Genomic DNA, 13,004 nt, shown 5'->3' with positions numbered 1-13,004 from the left:
TGGCCACACACGCCCTCATTCAGGACAGTCGCCTACGTTTGATATAATCGGCCGGGGTCTACTAAGCAAGAGGTCTGGAGAATTGAAATCTCTGCCAAATACAAATAGCTAAGCTGCTGAAGAATGAAGTAGAAGTTACCTTCAAGACACACGAAGTAGACGTGATCATGAAGGACATAGAAGAGACGGCAACTAAGTAAGAAGTAAGGTTGGCACTACAAAAGGTAATTGAAAGCAACATCCAGATTGAGGGGATCAAGTCTATGCGGGTAGTATATGGAGAAACACAAATAGCTTATGTCATGCTCAGACTAAGTGCTGAGTATACTCAGAAAGCTCTCATGATAGCAAGATTCGTATCGGACTGGTTAACTATCGGATAAAAAAGGAAAATCGACCCATTAAATACTACAAATGTTGGCACTTCGGGCATGTCACCAAATTGTGCAGTAGTTAAGTAGATTATTTTGGACTGTGCTTGAGATATGGATAGACCGGCCATAAGGTGGCCAATTGCACCAAAGAGCTACACTGCGTCCTATGCACTGAAGTAAATGGGAAAGATGTGGACAGTATCAGATGTGCAGTCTTCAACGAACCTGTCAAGAGAAAGTTTAGATCGCGGCAATGAAAGTAATGCTATATAAACTCAATCACAATGAGGGTGTACATAATCTTCTGAAAATGGAAGATAAATGTGGCCATCGTAACTAATCCATATTAAATTAGAGTCACACATTTATAGACCATTGACACAACGGGGGAGGCAGTGATTTAGCCATATGGTAACTTTCCGATACAGAACAAAATAAACAGCACGCAAAGTGGATTCATGAGAGCAAAAGTGGGTAATATACACTTCTATACTATACTATTGCATTTTTATTGCTATGCGCCATCTCGACTAGACAAGGAACCAGAGAAATTTGAGGATCTCCTCGATAGACTGGTAAAAAACATTAAAAAGCATCATTCAGCGATGATCATGGGAGACTTTAATGTGTAGGCTGCAGATTGGGGTAGCAAGTGGAACAACGAGAGAGGAGAACAGTTAGATAGGCTATGTTGTTAGGCTATGTCTTGCGTCGATGTAGAGCTACTCAATACAGGCAGGTTATCAGATTGGCAGAGTGGCCACTGAGTAATTATCTGGAAAATAGAAGAAAAGAGACAACCCATGAAGAAAAAAAATGCTCGAGGATGGAAAACGAAGTCCTTTGACCCGGCAGTTTTTTAAGTAGCCCTAGACAGGAGAACTATCACTGCTAACAGCGCAGAAAAAAAAGCTATAATAGTCATGAAAGGGGTTGCTGATGCCTGTGATGCAACCATGCCGCGAAAAGGCATAAACAATTGGCACTCGCCTGAAGGGAGCTTCCCCGATAGATGGAAACAGCAGATAGTACTTCTGCCCAAAGGTAATAAGCTACCGGACGAACCTTCTCTTATCGTTTACTCTGCATGCTAGACACAGTAAGCAAGATCCTGGAACGCATAATCCATGGAAGGTTGGAAGCAATCTCAGAGAGACACTTGTCTAATAGGCAATATGACTTCCATTCAACCTTTGGTGCTATTGATCTAGTCACGAGTATCGCTAAAGAAGCTATCTTCGATGAGAGGTTGAAAGGTAAGGACAAGAAATATTGTTTGGTGGTAATTCTGGGCATAAAAAATATGTTCATCTAAGCGAGGTGGAACTGCACGATGGAGACGCTCACAAAGATGAAGGTCTCAGCCTACCTAAGGAAAATTATAGCGAGATACTTCAAGAACAAAATCGTGAAATACGACACCGAAAATGGGCTCAGTGTGCAGCGAAATAGACGAAGATGCGGAGCATATCTTTTTTGAATGTCCAAGTTTTGAAGAATACCCAAATCGCGGCGGCTTCGAAAACAAAGGCTGTTTGATACATGAGCCCTTGCCAGCCGAACCAGGCCTCACTTTGGCCTAAGGCTGTTCCATATATGGGCCTCCGTTAGCCGAAACAGGCTTCGCTTCGAACATTGGTTGAGACAAAGCTTACCTCAGAAGACAAATGAAATGCAACGACAATCTTCGCTACAAAAGTTCTCCAGAATCTACGACGTAAAGAGCCAAGTAGGATGTGTCAAAATTTACAGATAGCGCATGACGCCAGCTATCGAACAGAAAGCTCTCTACACTGATGCAGAGGAACGTACTTGATTGAGTTGTGCCCATTCTCTCTTATCCGATGCAGAGGAATATAGACTTTGAAGTTGAAACTATCCATAAGATAACAAGGCGCCAGCCTATCTAAATGCTCCCTTGCCTTGGAAGAATAGCAAAGGATAGTGAGTTGAACTGAGACTCTTTTACCCGATGTAGAGTAACGCAGGTATCGAGGTTGAGCTTCTTCAGAAGATGACTGGACGATACCGAAAAAAGAAGACGACCGAACGATGCCACAGAAAAAAGATGGGTCTGATCCTGAACCCCTAATCACTTTATAGTAGAAGAGGGACGTAAGGATGGAAACAAGAAGGAAGAATAAAACAGCTAATGCTCCCACCTTGAAGTAATACCTAGTGGTAGTTCCACGGGGACTATCGAAGATGAAGATAAGGAGGTAGGAGTTTAGTTGGTAGAGGTCCTGCTATGAGATAAAAAGGATCCGGTTCCATTCATCTGATCAGACAAGTCGCACCAACAACTTGGCGAGTTCCACACACGAGAAGTCCCGATGAATTCTGACATGATATGTATAAAAGTATTCTTCGCCTCTTCGGAAAAAAGTACACATATATGAAGTAGGAACATACGCAAGCGCACAATACATATATGTACCTATACACACATGTACTCATACATGTATATACATAGATATGTGTGCGCCTATGGGTAACCATACGGTAACAAATACCGTATAATTCCTTTCACATACTTAATCTCTCACACATTATTCGAAAACATATACAGACGTATAAACATACTACTCAATTTACAAATATTATAATTATTAATCATGGGAATTTTGTACAGATTTATCCTGGGCACTTGATTGGACGTAACAGACCAAATAAATAACATGCAAGATCGCTGGACTGTAATTTCTGCGACTTTTTTCTATGAGAATCGTCAAAAGAACAAGTATATCATGGTAACTCAAAATGTGGAAGAATTACGTGAAAGAATACAGAATTACACAGATTATTTTGATCTAGATGTCATTCGACTTTCAACAAAAGACGTAAGACGCAGGGCTTCATGGTGTATTCCACAAAATGGCGAATATTTTGAGCAACTTTGGATGTCCCGATAGACGAGAAAAATGAATGAAATGATGGCGATATTGACATGGATAATGACAATAACAATAAAAATAACGGTGAGGAAAACGGTGACGATAACAATAATGACAAAGGTGACAACAACATTGACGATGACGATAACGATAAAGATAAAAATCCTCGGAAAGTCCTCAAAAAGTACTTTTCTAGGACTTTTTGAGAACTTTTCGAAAACTTTTCTAAGACTTTTCAAGAACTTTTCTAGGACATTTCGACGACTTTTTAAGGAAATTTATAAATCATTTGGAAGGTCTTGTGGTACGAAATAAAAATCATTTTATTTCTATTTGTAACAAACTTTTTGAAAACTGAACAATAATATATAAATAGAATAATAAACGTAGAAAAGGGTAGCAATATGAACTAAATACCAACATACCCCAACACACATGCACACACATTCACTCGCAGCAAACAAACCCATACATATACATTCAATTATTCATTACCTACTTATTTATTTCGTCCACGTGAATTATTACACAATTTCATCAATAGTTTGCGGCAAGCGTCATAGGATAATTTATTACATATCGTGAAATATGAAGTATATTAAACATTTCTTTTACTGCTTCATTCCAATTAAATAAAATGCTGGCTGTACACTCACAGAAGCGCCTTCATAAACTGGCAAAGGAATTTTGCTTGTCTTGGCTTTCACGGTTGGCGTTGTATTCATAAACTCGTTCTTTTATATAATGGTATGCAAAAATATTATTTGCCAATTTCTTGCTGTTATTTATAAATTTTGATGAGCTAAGTAGGGTCTCAAGAACGCACATCGAAACGCCATCAACTAGTGGAATCTAAGTGACGATGAAAGTTAAAATAAAGACTTACACACAATTCTGAGCATATCAGTTGCATGATAGTTTGATTGTTTGTGAGTATGTCGATAGTATGGTATTATGAAGCACAGGTACATGCTCGTAAATATTTGCTACATGCGTTTTTGTGTATGCGAGCGCATGATTATATGTATGAATGAATGTAAGCATGAATTACGTGAGTACGTGCATTTATGTACACGTATATGTGTCTGCTTACGTGCGTATTGAGCGTGTGCGTATGCGTGTGTTCCTATTTCATGTGTGTGTTCGTCTTCGCCTGTGTCTATGCATGAGTATGTGCGCGCGCGCATGTGTGTGTATTAAATATGTGTGTGTGTGCGTGTGTGTATGTATGATTATGCGTATACGTGCGCGTATAAGTTTATACGAAATATATTAAAAAAATACCGAGCATATCCTTTTTTTGAAAAAATGTATTTATTTATTCGTCTACATCGATGTTGTTCCTTTCAAAGTAGTTCCCAATAGATATTATGCACTTATGCCAACGTTTTTTCCAATTTTCAAAACATTTCTAGAACTCGATTGTTGGGAAAGCTTTGAGCTCTTTCAGCGATGCATTTTTAATGTCGTCTATGCTTGTGAAACGATGCCCTTTAAGGTTTTCTTTTTATTTTTGGAAATAGGGAAAAGTCACAAGGGGCCATGTCTGGCGAATATGGAGGTTGGAGCATCATTACAGTGTTATTTTTTGCCAAAAATTCCCCAATAAGCAACGATGTGTAAGCAGATGCATTATCGTGATGCAAAAGCCATGAATTGTTTTGCCACAAATCCAGGCATTTTCTTTATACTGCTTCATGAAAACGGCGTTGAACTTGTAAATAGTACTCTTTATTAATTATTTGACCTTGTGACAAGAATTCATGATGTACTATGCCATTAAAATAAAAAAAACCCATTAAGCATAACCTTGACGTTCGATCGTACTTGCCGAGCCTTTTTCGGTCTTGGAGAGCCAGAATGCCTCCACTGGGACAATTGAGCCGTAGCCGTCATATCTATAAACCTACGTTTCGTCACCTGTTATAACTCTTTTGAGCAAATCTGAGTCGACGTTAACTTCATTTAGTGACTCTTGAGCAACTTCCATTCGCCGCTGTTTTTGTTCAAAATTTAACAATTTTGGGACAAATTTTACTGCCACATGGTTTATATCCAAAACATTCGCAAAAATGTCATGGCATGAGCCAATCGATATGCCTACTTCATCAACGACTTCTCTGATTGTGATTCGGCGATCGTACATACTCATTTCTTTCACTTTTTCCACGTTTTCATCATTTATTGATGTGCTGAGGCGTCTAAGGCGTTCGTCATCTTCAACGTCTTCACGGTCATCTTGGAAACGCTTATACCACTCAAAAACACTTGTTTTCTTTATAGCAGACTAACCATAGGTCTTTGTTAACATTTTACACAATTTGTTACACTTTATTTCATTTTTTATGCAAAACTTAATACAAATTCTTTGATTCATTTTTTTTAACAATCGAAAATAACCGAGCTCTATTTATTTCTTCTTTGCTCGACCCAGCAGTAGATCTAGTTTCTGTATCTTTTCCTTCTGAAAAAGCATTTAAAAACATAAAATTCAATTTTTATGAAAAATCAACTTACCTGCATTTTCTTTGATGGTATTAACGCCATTTTCTTCATTTGCCTCAGCTACAATTCCATGTCTTACAGATTTTCCTTCAATGAAGATATTCAACAAAATGCATATATAATTTCATTTAAATGTTATTGAATTAACAAGTGACTCAATTAACATGTGAAATAAGTTGAACTAACCTGTATTTTTATCTCAAGTCGTCCGATCTGCTCGTAATTCTAAATTGTCTAGATACTTTTCATCATCTGAAATAAAAGAAAATAATTTTATACCATAAATTATGATATTTTCACTTACCTGTCATTCTATATTTATGCTTATTAATTTATTTGATACACGTTTATCAAAGTTAAAAAAGTTATAATTTTAGTTAATCGTTCATAATTGACACCATAGAATTTATACATTATACACATTTTTAGAATGCAACAGACTCTTTTCTATTAGAATTTTTCGCACACCAACGCTTCGACAAGCGTATAAAGTATAAATGTAAATTTCTATTATTTTCATATTGCTAGTAAAATGTTAACTTACTGATTTTATCTGTAAATTTGATTGGAAAAATTCGTTTTTCAAAAGTCCTTAAATTTAAAATGGTTCAATACATTTTACAGTAACAAATTAAATTGTTAGATTTGTTAAAAATACTCAAAAACGCCTGCATTTTCAAGTTACTTAGGAATATCCATTAGTCGATCGATGTAAAATAGAAAAATTCAAGTCAATTTATTTGCAGAGTTGTTGAGTTGCTGAACGTTGCATAGAATGTGAAGTTTAGAACATGCATAAATGTAGTTGAGTTCTGCTTTTAGTCGACTGGAGCGCGTGCATGTTAATCCCCCCGCAACTGTCTACTCGCCACGCTGCGTGCTACATTCTAAAGCTGCCCGCTGATTAGCTACTCATTGAAATCAATTCTTTCATTATCTAATTATTAAAAAAATTTTTAATAATTTTATCTTAAATAATTTTTTAAGACGAATCTAGTGATATAAGTTTTATTAAATGTTTTATAATCACCGTATATTATAATGTAAATTTTATTTGTAACAAAGTATGTTACAGTTCGTTTTGGTTTGCAATATTTACGTATAAAAATAAGTGAAGCATTGAATATAATGATTGATTTTTATTTTAGGTGTAAATATTAAATATATATGAGGGTGGATCAATAACACTTTAGAAAAAGATAAAAAAACAATTTTTATAAGTAGATTTTTTATTTTTTAACATAATCTCCTTCTAGCTCAATACACTTTTCCAGACGACCATTGAGTTTTCTTAAGCCACCAGAAAGATTTTAAAAGTTCCTCACAATAGTCATTTGTTTGTGTTATGACCTCCTCGTTCAAGATGAATCATTATACGACAAGTCACTTTTCTAGGTTTGGGAATAAAAAAAATTACTGGAGGCCAAATTTGGTAAATACGGTGGATTGTCCACCAATACAAACTTTGATTCCTTAATTTAGGTCATTGAAACTGCGTAAATCTGCACTTGCGCATTGTCTTGATAAAACGGATTTTTTTTTGTTCAGTTGAGGATGTTTTTCCTTCTGATTTTCCTTCTTGTTTAACCGATCTAATAGTGACTTCTTAATACTTTCCGATTATTGTTTTTTCTTTCTCTAAATAGTTGGCGAAGATAATTTCACATGTATCCCAAAAAACAGTAGTCATAACCTTGCTGGCCAATTTAACTATCTTTACTTTTTTTGGAGCTGGTTATACTATGTTAACTATTCCTTCGTCTCGAGTGTGTAGTCATATGTTTTATTTACAGTTATAGATCGACGCAGGAAGTCGCTCGAATATGGTGTATGCACATCAAGAGGGCCTCAGGGGCCACCACACTACTGCGTTCTTGTCTGAGATCAAACACGGCACCCATCTTGCCGAAATTTTTCTCACGTACAATTTTTCATGAAAAATCGAAATGGCTGTACCTTTCGATATCCCCGTATCCTCAACTATTTTGTGCAATTTTATTCTTCGGTCAATTAGCACCGTAATAGGATTTTATTGATCATTCCAGTACAAGACGGTCTGAATGATATTCATCTGCAGTTGATATGCGACCACGTTTAATATCATTTAACTAATTGTAAACAGTTGAAAACAGCTTTGATTTCTTTCGGCCTTTTAAATAGAAATATTTTATCACTGCTCGGAACTCAATTTTTCATTATTAACAAGAAACATAAGTTGTTCACTTTGATCGATAATAAAAATGGAACTACTCGATGGATCTGGCTGAAACTTTGGCAGCACTCTATTGAATAGTGACGCTTACTGGTGCAACATAAGTTGGGATCCTTTCATCGCCATCTCTTGGATTTTCTAAGGAATTATTAATCCACTCTCATATCTCAGCATCTAATGAATATTTTTTAATAAAACCTAGTGGAGAATATTTGCTGTAAAAAATCTAGGATATTAGGCAACACTTATTTTATATTTTTTTAAAATCAGCTTTTTATTCGTTTTTTTCCTTAAAAATCAAGATATGAACTCAAAAAATTGAGAAAAGTATTTCTATGTACTATATTGAATATTGAAGTTAACGTATTTTATAGTTTTTTAAATAGACTCCTTCAAGCACTGTTAACCACCCCTTAAATTAATAGAACAGATTTAGTGATTAAACGTTAATTTTTTTCTTAAGATTTATTTGGAATAGAATATAATTTATTGCAACGGTAGTCGATTCAATTAATCGATCCGTTCGCGATTCTATTACTCGCGTGTTAGTTCGAACGATTAAGAGAGAGAGAGGGCGCGCAAGAAATAGGCAGTTAAGCCTCAGCTGCTTTCACGATTATACCGTCTAAATTTTTGCACTGTGTTTCACCGTTAAAAGTTTCCTGGGACTACTTTGATACGTGTGTGCGTGATTTGCAAGGAAGCAGCAATAGCAGCATTTTGGTAGCAGCAGCATTTTTGGTAGCAGCAGCAGTATTGCAGATAGCAATAGATTCGAGAGCGAGGCAGCCAGCTGATTGATCCGAGGAGCAGATTTCTTCGCTTCAACAATTACGGCTGATCACCGTAATTGCACCGCAGGGTAGGTGCACCTCCCTTTATTGTTGCGTGACAAAATACGTTCGAAAGTATTTTGTCAACCGCGATCTTGAATCTTTTTGTATTCGTGCCGAGCATTAGTTTTCGCGGTAATTTTTGAATTCTTTCTCTCTCTCTCTTTCTCCCTCTCTCACCGAATATTAATAATTCATTATAAATCCTATTCGCGTGCGTTAGTCTTTCGGCCCATAAAAGACTGTAGTTTTTATTGATTAAACTTAGTTATTTTTATTCGCCGTTTATGTCATTTCATTTCCTATTAGCTTAACCGATTTATAAAGCCTTAGGTTTTCATCCGATTTCATCTAGGGGATTAAGCAGATTAGGCATAAAGTCAGTTACACCTAAGATAGATCGAGTGTCACAAGTCAAGTGACTTAAGGTGAGTTCAACTCAGTTGGAAAAAAGATACTGGAACGAAATCATCTGACGTAAAGGCGAATACACGTATAACTATACGTACTTAACGGAGCGGCGGTTATCTCTGCATCGTGGGAGTTAGTACTTAAATAAATTTCCCATTTTTGTTAGATAACCTCCCCCGTTACATTATATAAAAATTAAAAATATCATATATTTCTTTCAATAGTAGTATTTAACGATCACTCTTAAAAGTGAGTTATCGAATATTATTTTATGTGATAAATCACTTAGCGTTTGAACGTTGAGGTGAGTAGACGTGTTAAAACTGTGCTCTACTGAAAAAGTTATAGTTATATCAATAGCATATCAAGTGAAGTGACAGTTAAAAGTGAAACACGTTTGAACAGAACCACAAAACAAACCGGTCGAGATGGTCACAAAAGTAAGTGATGATTCGTCATTCAACAATAAAGACAAACCTGGAGAATTGAAAATCGTTTCTAACAAAATAAGTCCAAGCAGTTGAAGCAGTCCAGGCAATGAAACTCAAATTATTCAAACTATCAAACAAGCAAAATTAGACTACTCGCTAAGTAATACAAGAAATAGATTAGAAATACTACAAGATGATAATGAAAATAATCACAGTGAAGATGAAAAATCAGGAAGTAACGAAGCAAACAAAACGATAAACAAATCCCCCCCCCGATCTTTGGTTACAACGTAGAAAATATCCAACCGTTAGAAAAATTATTAAACACAATAGCTAAAAATAATTTTACAGTAAAAGTAATAGGGCAAGATAAAATTAAAATTCAACCAACAATATCGGAAAAGTATCTCCCGATAATAAATGCACTGAAAAATAGACATAATTCTACACCTATCAGCGTAAAGAAGAAAAAGGTTTCAAAGTAATACTAAGAAGCATGCATCCGTCAGTTGATACTAAAGAATTGAAAGCTGCCATAGAAAATCACGGACACAAAGTACTAAGTATTCATAACATAAGGCAGCGCATCACAAAAGCGCCACTACCGCTCTTCACAGTTACAATTGAACATGATTATAAAAGTCAGGACATTTACAAAGTAACCAAACTTCTTCACACAGTAATCAAATTCGAACCACCAAACATAAAAAGAGAAATTCCTCAGTGTCAAAACTGCCAAGAGTACGGACATACGAAAAATTACTGTTTCAAAAGTGCAGTGTGTGTTAAATGTACTGAATATCATCAAACCAAGGAGTGTCCAATCAAACAAAAAATCAAAGATGTAATATGTGCAAACTGCAAAGGAAATCATACAGCAAATTATAAAGGTTGCCCGGTCGTAAGCAATTACAGCAATAATTCTTTCCCCAAGTTGTGTGAAAGAACATATCAAAATAGCATACAAACACAAATAATCACAAATGCAAATTCAAATGACAATAGAGTTAGACCGAACACAACATACGCACAAGTAATAGCTAAACATAATGGCCAGAATGAAACAGAAATACCAAAACAAACAGCAGTACACACAGAACAAAACAATTGCAGCAACGATGAAAAATCAATTATGTAGAAAACATAGGGGGTGCGCATTACGCTGTCTCGGAAAGCAGCACCGAACCCGATATCCAAACGAAGAAATTAGTGGCCCTTTGTCTTTAAGACATCTGGGGAAACGCGCGCGATACACGTGCGTCACAGACCATAGCCAGGCCCAAACACATAGCGCAGGTCGGGTCCTCCATCTACCTAGTTCGATAGTACGGTTTTCTCTTTGTCTCTTTATTGCCTGTTTCTCACTAGCCGTTCTAAATATTAAGCGCTTATGTACGCATTATGAAAAAGAAATGTAGCGGTAGTAGTCGTAAGTTTCCTAATGACGCGCCCTTTCGCGCCTATTTTCTCGGAATTGTTCTCCGTCTCTGCTCGTTCGGCATCAGCTCGACCCATGGACGTGGGCGTTCGCGAATTCCGCGTAAACGTCGCCGTGAAGCCATCATACCAGATCCGAGACATATTCTCGGAGGCTGCAGGCCTCACAAGGGTGACAAGTCCCCTCGTGCCATAGGCAATTTTTAACGGGGAAGGGAGGCTGGCGAGGCGAAACCTGGCTAAGTCGATCTTCGGTCCGGCAGGCTGGCGAGTAAGGGTGCGGGCGAGAGGGAGTGAGAGAGTAGTAGAGAAAGATGAGGTTACGGGGGCGGGGCAAGAGGGCGTGATGCTAACAGGCTTAAAACTAAGGGCGGAGGAGTGGAGATAGAGGTCATCAAGAGGTACTGTCAGTCGGCTCTTGTACTCTTGGCACGACGAAGCGAGTCTCCCAGCGTAAAATTAAGCGTTAAGTGTTTGTGCGTTTTTCTGTGAAACCAAAGATTGAGTGACTGTACCTTCGCTGATTTGTGATGAATTAAAAAAAAGGAAAAGTGTTAAAATAAAACAAAGTGCTCGTTTATTTCTTCCTGCTCAAATCTCACCCCTTACAAGTGGTGCCCCGGGTGAGGAAGCCTCGATAAAATTTGAGCAGGATAGTTGTGAGTGCTTTATCTCCAACTACACTCATCAATTCGTTACAATATCTCCAGCTATTCAGCGCAATATCCTCAACCACGTTCATCTCGTTTCTGCAATGGCTCCGAGGAAACGTCAAGCAGCAGCATTACAAAACAACCAACAAAAGAGACGGCGCCGCGCCGAGACCATCGAAGAAAACCTCAATCAAGTCATTAAGGCCGTCGCGATGCCAGAGCCAGAACCAGTGGCTACTCCTGCCCGCAGAGCTACACGACAAAGGCAGCGGGTACCTACACCGCCGAGACCTCGGCAACAGCAGCAGCGGCAAGATGCCGCACTACCCTGTGAAAAATGACATCCAACTCCTGTTTACCCACTAGAGGCAGAGGTAAATATCATCGAGCCAACTCCGGCTACATCAACTCCTCGAAGGCAGCAACACCCTCAGGACATAAAACATCAACGGCATCGGTGGATCAAACAACAACGAAGGTATCACACCAAACAATGCGTCAATTACGCGCGATAACTCCGTAGAAAATGCGATGCTTATTCTGTCCGAAACTTTGATTGAAACTATGAATGTTATTCGTGAAGGCGCGTCGACCAGGAATTTTTCGCGTACGTCGGATCAACTCGAAGTTGATAGGAAGTTACCCAAGTTCTCAGGCAAACCGTTGCAGTGGTTGCATTTTTATAAAACCTACGAGGAAACGGCAGACTTGTTTAGCGATCGTCGCAACATATCGCGTTTAGAAAAAGCATTGTCGGAAGAGGCTAGAAAACTCGTGAAGACACTGCTGTCCACTATAGATAGCCCAACCGTAGTAGTTGACGAGCTGAGGAAACATTTCGGCAATAAGTTTTTAATCGCGAAGGACATAGTGAAAAATCTTCACTCGCTGCCGTGCTTGAAATCCGGAAAAAGCAATCTATCGTTGTTCGCGACGCAATTGAAAAGCGGCGTCGAGGCCCTTCAGGCACTAAAGATGAGTGAATATTTGAGCAGCATCGATCTACTAATGAGCGTTGTAAATAAAATTCCCGATTACATGAAGTCCACATACTATCGATACGTGGATAATGCAACGGATTTGTCTGCTGATGCGTTGTTACTGCAGAAGCTGACAATGTTCTTGTCTAAGGAATCAGATATGGCCATGCGCGCGGGAATATTTAATATTGAGATTGCATCTTCGAAAAGTAGAAATGAGAGCGGTGCGAGAAAACAGGCGAAAACTATGCGATCCGGGGTAATATGCATAACA

General features: G+C 37.9%; 1 protein-coding gene across 4 annotated transcripts in view; it reads right to left on the bottom strand.

Moving 5' to 3' along the window:
• The window catches only part of LOC131674304 (receptor-type guanylate cyclase Gyc76C-like), a 1,727,826-nt gene that overhangs the window by 256,945 nt on the left and 1,457,877 nt on the right, over positions 1–13,004 (bottom strand). The gene's annotated exons all lie outside the window — the stretch shown is intronic.

This window comes from Phymastichus coffea, unplaced genomic scaffold (assembly GCF_024137745.1).
Source record: "Phymastichus coffea isolate CEN01 unplaced genomic scaffold, Cenicafe_Pcof_1.1 PCOF00014, whole genome shotgun sequence".
NCBI classification, from domain to species: domain Eukaryota; kingdom Metazoa; phylum Arthropoda; class Insecta; order Hymenoptera; family Eulophidae; genus Phymastichus; species Phymastichus coffea.
The sequence above is the reverse complement of the archived record's forward strand: the minus strand, read 5'-3'. Positions and strand labels throughout refer to the sequence as shown.